The sequence below is a fragment of the Primulina eburnea genome, chromosome 18, assembly GCF_022965805.1.
Source record: "Primulina eburnea isolate SZY01 chromosome 18, ASM2296580v1, whole genome shotgun sequence".
In the NCBI taxonomy this organism is placed as follows: domain Eukaryota; kingdom Viridiplantae; phylum Streptophyta; class Magnoliopsida; order Lamiales; family Gesneriaceae; genus Primulina; species Primulina eburnea.
In genome coordinates, this window is record NC_133118.1 from 12,315,694 (window position 1) to 12,325,962 (window position 10,269).

The 10,269-nt window shown below is 40.8% G+C and overlaps 1 non-coding gene across 1 annotated transcript; it reads right to left on the reverse strand.

Moving 5' to 3' along the window:
* Positions 1–6,441: 6,441 nt before the first annotated feature.
* Positions 6,442–6,548, reverse strand: LOC140820356 (small nucleolar RNA R71). Its single transcript, XR_012115432.1, has one exon. It is a non-coding gene; the product is annotated as a small nucleolar RNA R71 (small nucleolar RNA).
* Between the last annotated feature and the right edge of the window lie 3,721 nt (positions 6,549–10,269).

Here is a 10,269-nt window from a genome sequence, read left to right on the forward strand (position 1 = left end):
CTTGGAACCTTTCCAAAAGACAGCCGCACCATATAGCATGAATACAAAGCAAGAGGTCGATTTTGAATCATCTACGTCACATTGGAAGCTAGAATCAGTGTAGCCTTCCAATTTTAATTCTCCACCCCCTTAGACCATGAACAAGTTCTTAGTTTTTCTCAAGTACTTAAGAATATCTTTCACGGTCTTCCAATGCATTGGACCAGGGTTCTCCTGATATCTGCTTGTAACACTCAAAGCGTAAGCAACATCAGGACGTGTCGATATCATACCATACATGATACTACCAATAGCTGACGCATATGGAATACGTGTCATCATCTCTATCTCTTCATCAGTTTTGGGACACATAGCTTTAGATAGAGTAATACCATGATACATTGGTAAGTATCCTCTCTTGGACTCTTCCATTGAGAATTGTTTTATAATGGTATCGATATAGGTGGCTTGGGTGAGTCCGAGCATCCTCTTTGATCTATCTCTATAGATTTTTATTCCCAATACGTAGGATGCTTCACCCATGTCTTTCATGGAGAATTTACTTGCTAACCATACATTAGTTGATTGCAATAATCCTACATCATTCCTGTAAGGGCCGTGTACCGTGTTATCGTAAATCCTGTGTGATTATCGATAATTAATGAAATTGTCATGGATTATGTATTTGATGTATATCGTGACAATGGAATTGAGAAAATGAATATGGTATATGAATTGACGTTGTAAGAGCTCGAGTGGAGAGGCCGGACGCCAATTTAGTACAAACATAATAATTGTACAGAACATGTGGCGCCCGGGCAGTAGAAAATGACCGCCCGAGCGCCAGGATAAGTGGAATAATGTTCAGGGACAGAACATGCCGCGCCCGAGCGGTAACTTTTGACCGCCCGAGCGCGGTGCATTTGAAACTCGGGGACAGAATGTCGAGCGCTCGGGCTTGAGAATTCTACCGCCCGAGCGCGAGTGAGATGAGGATAAGAATGACTTTCTTTTTCCTCATTTCTTCATTTGCAATTCGGAGACTTCGAGAGATACGAGGGGAATTCGAAATTCTTCCTTCCAAATCGACTTTGAAACGTTGTCTAAACGCGAAACAAATTATATATTTGTGATCGTCGCGTCGAGGGCTTCTGACTGAGGTAATTTTCTTCTAGTTCCAGTAGCTATAAATATCAAGGTGCTGGAATAGCATGTATTTGAAATTAAATTTCTGATATGTAGTAGAATGACCGACAATAAACTCGTATTCGAAGTCGGAATTGAATTATGATATGATTCGAATTTAATATGAATTTTTGAAGTTTCAAATGATATTTGAAACTCATACTAATGATTTTGGAGTATGTTATTGATTGGAATGAGTATGTTATTGATGTAGATAAAGTGTAATATCAATATCTTCAAGCTACATCAACTGGAAACGAAGAATTGAGGTATGTTGCGACCGGGTAACATACGACAGGTATCTGTATTATATGATATATGATTGGATTGATTGGATTGGAATACGTGTCTATGTGCCTATTTGATGATTTGATGTGGCATACATGACATTGAGATTGGAGTGTCGATGTATAAAATAAATGTTTTGTTAACACACATCATTTTATGCATACATCGATACATGACATGCACGTTGAGCTATGATCCTTGGATACCCTGATATGATTGGATTTGATTCCGGGGTTTGTGAACACAATCGCTATGCCGGTATTATATGACCCGTAAAACATAGATAATTGTGGCCCCATATGATTGGATATGAGATGTGGGATTGATGGCGCTTCGTCGACGCTATCATACGTGTATTCCCATATCGGGCGGTGTGCCAGCTCGAGCATTGATTTGATTTGATAACGATTCGATTGATTCTGACATGTGCTCAGTGGACGGGCATTTGACCTGATACCTCCACGACATACATGCATTGCATACCATATATCATTGTTTAGATATATGTGGTATATATGATTGGTTGTTCCATACGGAGCTTTGCTCACCCCCAAGGGGGGCTGTTGTTGTCTTTGTCTGTGGACAATGCCAGGTACTCCAGGTTATCAGGAGACCGGAGATGGTACTTCTGGAGGGAGCCACAGCTTGGGCTGAGGTTTTATGTTTATGTCTTGTTCCCAGTATATATGTATATGTATCTATATACCGGGACATGTCCCGAGGATATGAGTTGTTTGTATGTGATTGGTTTTGATTATGTGTGGGCGTGTTTTATGATTTGAAATTTAGATACTATTTTTAGTATTTAAATATCAGAAGAGATATTTTGGGCTCATTGTAAAGAAATTTTAAACTCGTTTTCCGCTGTGACTACTTAACCCTAATCAAATTGTGTTGTAATAACGATTAGGAGCTAAGGGCTCCACACAGTATGGTATCAGAGCATAGCTGGGAATGCTCTATTGAGTCTTGTGTACACGTGAATAGGCACAAATGAATTGTTCGTATGTGTTTGACTTATTTGTATTACTTGATCTTATGTGATTTGATTTGAGTAAGTATCTGATGAGATTGATGATATGAGATGATGAGATTATGAAATTGATATGAAATTGTGATATTCATCTTTTGATTTGTAGATGGATCACACAAATGAAACTGCGAGTAACAGTACTGAGAGGATTGTTGGGCAATTTGAAGGGTTGTCTATGGATGTTGTGATGGCTCAATTCCAGGATCTGAAACCACCGAGGTTCTTTGGTACTGAGAGTGCTGAAAGAGCTGAGGCCTGGCTGAAGGATATCGAGCACTTGTTTAATATTGTTGAGTATTCCAAGGCTCGGAGACTGAAACTTGCTTTGTATCAGCTGAAAGACCGAGGTAAATCTTTGTGGGAAGCCGCTGAGATTGGATTGAAAGAGGCCGGGACTGAAGTCACATGGAATGTCTTCAAGGCCCAGTTTTTGGAGCAGTATTCTCCTCCTTCTTATTATACTGCTCAGGAGAATGAATTCAATAATCTGCAGCAGGGAACGATGTCTGTTGCAGAGTATGCTTCGAAGTTTTCTACTTTACTGAAGTAAGCACCTCTCGTAGCTGGGAATGTGAGGGCAAAATATAACAGGTTTGTAAATGGATTGCATCCTGCTATATATGCTTATGTTGTTTCTGGATTGCCTACCAGCTATGCAGAGGTAGTTGAATGAGCCAAGGCAGCTGAAGCTCGATTAAGGCGAGGAGGTCCTCAGTATATTCCTCCACCTTAAGTGTCAACTCAGCAGCTTGCCATGCGACTCAGACGCAGGAAAGATTATTTTGTCTGAGCAAGTTTTACAGAATTGTGTATTGATATATGAGGATAATGTGGTATTTCTGAATTTGATTGTTCTTCCAATGCACGACTTTGATTGTATTGTTGACATGGATATCTTGATGACAAATTGAGCTACTGTTGATTGTTGTCATGAACTGGTTCGATTTCGACCGATTGATGGACCCAAGTGGAATTTTTATGGCAAGGGTTCCCAAGCCAAAATTCCATTGGTATCTTCCATGGAAATGTCTCGATTGTTGACTAACGGAGATGAGGGTTATCTTATCTATGCTATTGATATTTCGAAGAAGGAGTCTTCTTTGTCTGAGATTCCTGTTGCGAAAGAATTCCCGGATGTATTTCCCGATGAGATTCCTGATTTTCCTCCTCATCGAGAAGTTGAGTTTAGTATTGATCTTGTTTCGGGGACTGCGCCTATTTCTAAATCTCCTTATCGGATGGCACCCCTGGAATTGAAAGAATTGAAAGAACAATTACAGGATCTTCTCGATAAAGGATATATTCGACCGAGTGTATCACCTTTGGGAGCTCCAGTTTTATTTGTTCGAAAGAAAGATGGTACTATGTGAATGTGTATCGATTATAGGCAGCTGAATCGGGCTAATGTGAAAAATAAGTACCCACTTCCTCGTATTGATGATTTATTTGATCAGCTTCAGGGTACTTCTGTTTACTCGAAGATTGATCTTCGTTCTGGGTATCATCAAGTACGTGTTCGAGACGAAGATGTACCCAAGACTGCTTTTCGTACGAGGTATGGCCACTATGAATTTCTAGTTATGCCTTTTGGTCATACGAATGCTCCTGCTATCTTTATGGATTTAATGAATCGTGTCTTCCGAGATTATCTGGACCGATTCGTTATTGTGTTTATCGATGATATTCTTGTGTATTCGAAATCGAAAAAGGAGCATGTTGAACATCTGAGACTGGTACTTCAGACTCTTCGTACTAGTCATTTGTATGCCAAATTGTCCAAATGTAAGTTCTGGATGGACAAAGTGGTATTTCTGGGCCACGTCATTTCGAGACATGGCATATCTGTTGATCCTGCGAAGGTCGAAGCTGTATTGAATTGGCCGAGACTGATATGACTCATTTTTACGTGTTTTTAGTGTTGTTTTCGAGTTGCATTCATGCATCATATTAGTTTGTTTTAGTTTAATTTAGCATTTTTCTATCATTATTTAGCATTTGACTGATCTCGTGTAGTTGGTGGTTATTTTGTAGGAATTGAACCAAAAAGTGGGAAATAATTGCCAAAGAAGCGAGAGGTACTCGCTAGGGCGGTCAAAAGTGACCGCCCCAGCGAGCATGTTGATCTGGCCGAGGAGTTGCTGCGCAAACGTCTCGCTAGGGCGGTCAAAAGTGATCGCCCCAGCGAATCCAGGGACATGGCCGAGGAAATTTCTGCTAGAACGTCTCGCTAGGGCGGACACTTTTGACCGCCCTAGCGAGCTGCGAGATTTGAAAAGATATGTTTCCTTTTTTTTGGACTCTATTCTACACCATAGACCTAACACACGAGAGAGGCGGCGTTTTGGGCGATTTTTCATCACTTTCATCAGATTTTCTTGGAGAAAAGGCTAGGAGCAAAGGAGATTTCGAAGACTTCGAGATTTCCACGCGTCGTGGCCGTCATCCGTCGTCATCTTTAGTATTTTCATTATTCAGTTTTTAATTCTTAGATTGTTGTTTTTTTTATTATGAATTTTAGTGGCTAAACTCTAGATTTGTTGGGATTTGAGGGGATCCTACCCCGTACTCTTTGTTTAACATTATTGCTCGACGTTTTTATTAAGTGATTTGTTTATGCTATTGTTCATTCTTATTTCAATCGAAGCTTAGCTAACTTCCTTTGATTATTTCATGTTGTTAATGATGTCGATAGAATAATTAACAATAAGATCACATAGTATAAACCACGGATTTACAATTTTAGTAGATATACGGAATTGGGTACGTGTCGACAGTGATAGTTCACCCGGATGAAAACTAGTGGATTCCATAGGAAGTAATGCAATCTTGAACTGTTAAATACTTGAGGACACTTGAGTACTGCATGTTTATGATTAGTATTAATATCGCTCGACAGAGTATATTAATTAGTCTAGGGAATTCCGTCGAATGCACGAGTAAAATTCGAATATAATTGTTTAAACACGATTGGTAGGTGAACTGATAATTTCCCAACAAATTCATTTCTCCTTTGATTTAATCTAAATTAATCATTGCATTCTTGAGCACATTTCCTTTGCATTTTAATTATTTTAATTGTTCAATTTACATTAGTTTAATCATCAACTCAATTCATCGTTGCTAAAGAAATTTTACGTGAGAATAAAAATAGTGTAACGCAGTCCCTGTGGATCGATACTCGTATTCACTTACGTTTATTATAACTTGACTATCGTGCACTTGCGATATTTAAATCGAGCTTTCATCTATAAAATAAATTTTGGGACTATTCACTGTGCAAGTTTTGCTCGATCAAGTTTTTGGCGCCGTTGCCGGGGACTGTTGATTCACGATTTTTTTTTTAATTTCTCATTTAAATTATTTATTATTACTTATTTTATTGCTATTTGATACTCTCCTTGTGTTGCAGATTTTTCTGGTGGTGCATGCGAAGATCACTCGAATTTAATCTTGAGCCTTTTGACCCCGAGATTGAACGCACAACTAGACGTCGAAGACAACAACAAAGACTCAAAGAACAGATGGAAAGAAACGAGCAAGAACGTGGAGAGGAACAGCGTGACAATATACAAGTTGAGATACCACGTCGCATTCCAATGTTGGATTATGCACAGCCGTCTCTTGATGGAGCACGTCCAAGCATCATAAGACCAGTCATCCGAGCTAATCAGTTTGAGATCAAGCCAGCTATCATCCAGATGATTCAGAACACTGTTCAATTTGGGGGAAGTGCACTTGACGACCCTAATTCTCATATAGCTGAATTTCTTGAAATTTGTGATACTTTTAAGTTTAATGGCGTGTCTGATGATGCTGTTCGTCTACGCTTATTTCCATTTTCACTGAAAGATAAAGCTAAGTCGTGGTTAAACTGTTTGCCTGTAGGGTCTATCACTACATGGGAGGATATGGCAAAGACATTCCTGATCAAGTACTTTCCTCCGTCGAAGACTATGAAGCTTAGAGCCGACATTACTACGTTTACTCAATATGAGAACGAGTCACTTTACGAGGCATGGGAGCGTTACAAGGACTTGTTGAGGAGATGTCCACACCATGAGCTACCGCTTGGGTTAGTTGTTCAAACTTTCTACTATGGTCTTATTACTCCTAACCGTACTATGATAGATGCTGCTGCATATGGTAACTTACTGAGAAAGACGGCTGAGGAAGGATATGAGTTATTGGAGGAGATGGCTGCGAGTAGCTATCATCCTCAGTCTGATAGGCAGAGACGAGGTGCTGGAGTTCATCAAGTTAATGATTTGTCTGCGGTTTCAGCACAGTTAGAGGCTTTGAGTAGAAAGATTGATGGGATGAGCATGAGTGGGTCGGCTATGCGTCTGCAAGAAATTTTTTGTGATAAGTGTGGGGGTGAGCATGACGTGCTGGATTGCCAAGATGGCAATCCATTTTATGTGCCTGAGGGAGCACCGGTGAAACAAGTGGGATTCCAGAACCGTCCTAGAAATGACCCTTATTCAAATACATACAATCCGGGATGGAGGAATCACCCAAACGTTTCGTGGGGAGGCCAAAACAGCCAAAATCGCCAACAAAGAGGTCCACCATATGGGATGCACCAAGGATTCAAACCAGAGCCGCCTCGGGAGGAGAAGTCCAATTTAGAGCAAATGATGACTAAATTTATTTATGCAACAGAGACGAGATTTCAAAATCAAGATGCATCCATAAAGGGGTTAGAGAATCAGATTGGACAATTGGCAAAGTTGATTTCTAATAGGGAGCAAGGAGCTTTGCCAAGCAACACAGAAACTAACACAAGAGAGCATGTGAAGGCTGTGGAATTGCGGAGTGGAAAAGCACTCGAGTCTCATGAGGAAAAGACCAAGCATGGCGAGGATGAGATAGAAACTCGAGGAGGTAAGTCTTCTAACTCTACATCTACACCTATTGCACAAAATAAAATTGTTATCCCTCCACTTTTTCCTGCAGCGATGAAGAAAGCTAAATTAGATGCACAATTTGGTAAATTTCTTGAGGTATTTAAAAAATTGCATATTAACATTCCTTTTGCTGATTCCTTATTGAATATGCCAAGTTATGCAAAATTCTTGAAAGATATCTTAGCGAATAAGCGGAGGCTAGAAGATCATATGACGGTGAATTTGACGGAAAATTGCTCCGCTTTAGTTCAAAACAAGATGCCTCCTAAGCAAAAAGATCCAGGGAGTTTCTCTATACCTTGCATTATTGGTGATATTAATTTTCATAAAGCTCTATGTGATCTTGGTGCGAGTATTAATCTGATGCCTTTTTCTGTGTTTAGGAGACTGGGATTAGGGGAACCCAAGCCAACTAGGATGTCGTTGCAGCTGGCTGACAGATCTGTCAAGTATCCACGTGGGATTATCGAAGATGTTTTGGTGAAAGTGGATAAGTTCATTTTCCCTGCAGATTTCGTGATACTAGACATGGAGGAAGATTTAGAGATGCCTTTAATCCTAGGGAGACCATTTCTGGCTACAGGGAAAGCGCTAATTGATGTTGAAGAGGGGAAGTTGAGACTGAGAGTTGAAGAAGAAGAAATTATTTTTGATGTTTTCAATACTCTCAAGCACACAATGCACAATGATAGTTGCTTTCGTATTGATGTTTTGGATTCTATTGTTTGTGCTTTTGTGCAGGATGGATTGAAAGAACCATTGGAGGCCACTCTCACTACTGAAAAGCAGGAGGACGAGCTAGACGAGGAAAAGATGGAGATGGTAGCTCATTTGAATGTCATTCCACCTTGGAGAAAGCAAGTGAGGCTTAGACTAGAGGAATTGGGAGACAGAAAAGATTTAATGCCTCAAAAGTCAAGCCTAGAGGAGCCACCTACCTTGGAGCTCAAACCACTACCTCCACATCTCAAGTACGTATATTTAGGAGAAGATAATAAATTGCCTGTTATTATTTCCTCTTCTTTGACAGATGATATGGAGAGTAAGCTCATGGGGGTCCTTAAGGAACATAAAGGAGCATTCGCTTGGAAGGTTTCGGACATAAAAGGGATAAGTCCTTCGATCTGCATGCATAAAATTCTGATGGAAGATAAGTACTCACCTCTATCACAACCACAAAGGAGACTCAATCCAAAGATGCAAGAGGTAGTAAAAGCTGAAACAATTAAACTTCTGGATGCAGGTATTATCTATCCTATCTCTGATAGTGCGTGGGTAAGTCTTGTACAATGTGTGCCTAAAAAGGGTGGGATTACTGTTATTACCAATGAAAAAAATGAGTTGATTCCCACTAGAACTGTTACGGGTTGGCGTGTGTGCATAGATTATAGGAAACTGAATGATGCAACCCGTAAAGATCACTTTCCCTTGCCATTTATCGATCAAATGATTGAACGCTTAGCAGGTCATGAATTCTATTGCTTTTTAGATGGATATTCGGGGTACAATCAAATCACAATTGCACCAGAGGACCAAGAGAAAACTACTTTCACTTGTCCTTATGGTACTTTTGCGTTTAGGCGAATGCCCTTTGGTTTATGCAATGCACCTGCCACATTTCAAAGATGCATGACCGCTATCTTTCATGACATGACTGAGAATTTCCTTGAAATTTTTATCGATGACTTCTCTATTTTTGGCTCCTCATTTAATGAATGTCTAGAAAATTTGAACTTGGTGTTAGTTAGATGTGAGGAGAGCAATTTGGTGTTGAATTGGGAGAAGTGTCATTTTATGGTTCAAGAGGGGATTGTGTTAGGACACAAGGTATCGGAGAATGGAATTGAAGTCGACAAAGCCAAGGTGGAGGTAATAAAAAACTTACCCCCACCTTCATCAATAAAAGGAGTTAGAAGTTTCCTCGGGCATGCTGGTTTTTATAGGCGCTTCATCAAAGATTTTTCAAAAATTGCTAAACCTTTATCCTCTTTGTTGATGAAAGATGCTGAATTTAATTTTGATTCTACTTGTCTGCAGGCATTCGAGATACTCAAGGAGAGCTTGGTGACAGCACCTGTTCTGATTGTCCCTGATTGGGAGTTACCGTTTGAGGTGATGTGCGATGCGAGTGATACTGTAACGCCCCAGATTTGACGACTGTCCTCACTGTACCAAGACGAGTCTTTCCAGCGTGCTTATGTCCTCACTCACACGCACCCTGGGAAACTTCCCAGGAGGTCACCCATCCCAAAATTGCCCCAAGTCAAGCACGCTTAACTTTTGAGTTCTTATGTGATGGGCTACCGAAAAGAAGATGCACCGTCGTGATATGAGTAGTACCAATCAAATCTTTTAAGCCCTCTTCAACTGTTCAGTCCATTACATTGCCCAGTCTCGGAATCCCTCTCATTCCCGTGTGGGTCGGTTCATTCATGTTCCCCCAACTAGAAGCCTGCCAGGAGCCGCTCATTGTCCGTGCAACTAATGGCACCGGCGATCACCCCCCGCCCTCTTCAGCCCCGGGCCTCACATGCCCACCAGCTTCCGCTTGGTTCGTCCCCGAACCACAACGTACTAAGAGAGGTCGGCTATGATACCACTTGTAACGCCCCAGATTTGACGACTGTCCTCACTGTACCAAGACGAGTCTTTCCAGCGTGCTTATGTCCTCACTCACACGCACCCTGGGAAACTTCCCAGGAGGTCACCCATCCCAAAATTGCCCCAAGTCAAGCACGCTTAACTTTTGAGTTCTTATGTGATGGGCTACCGAAAAGAAGATGCACCTTCGTGATATGAGTAGTACCAATCAAATCTTTTAAGCCCTCTTCAACTGTTCAGTCCATTACATTGCCCAGTCTCGGAATCCCTCTCATT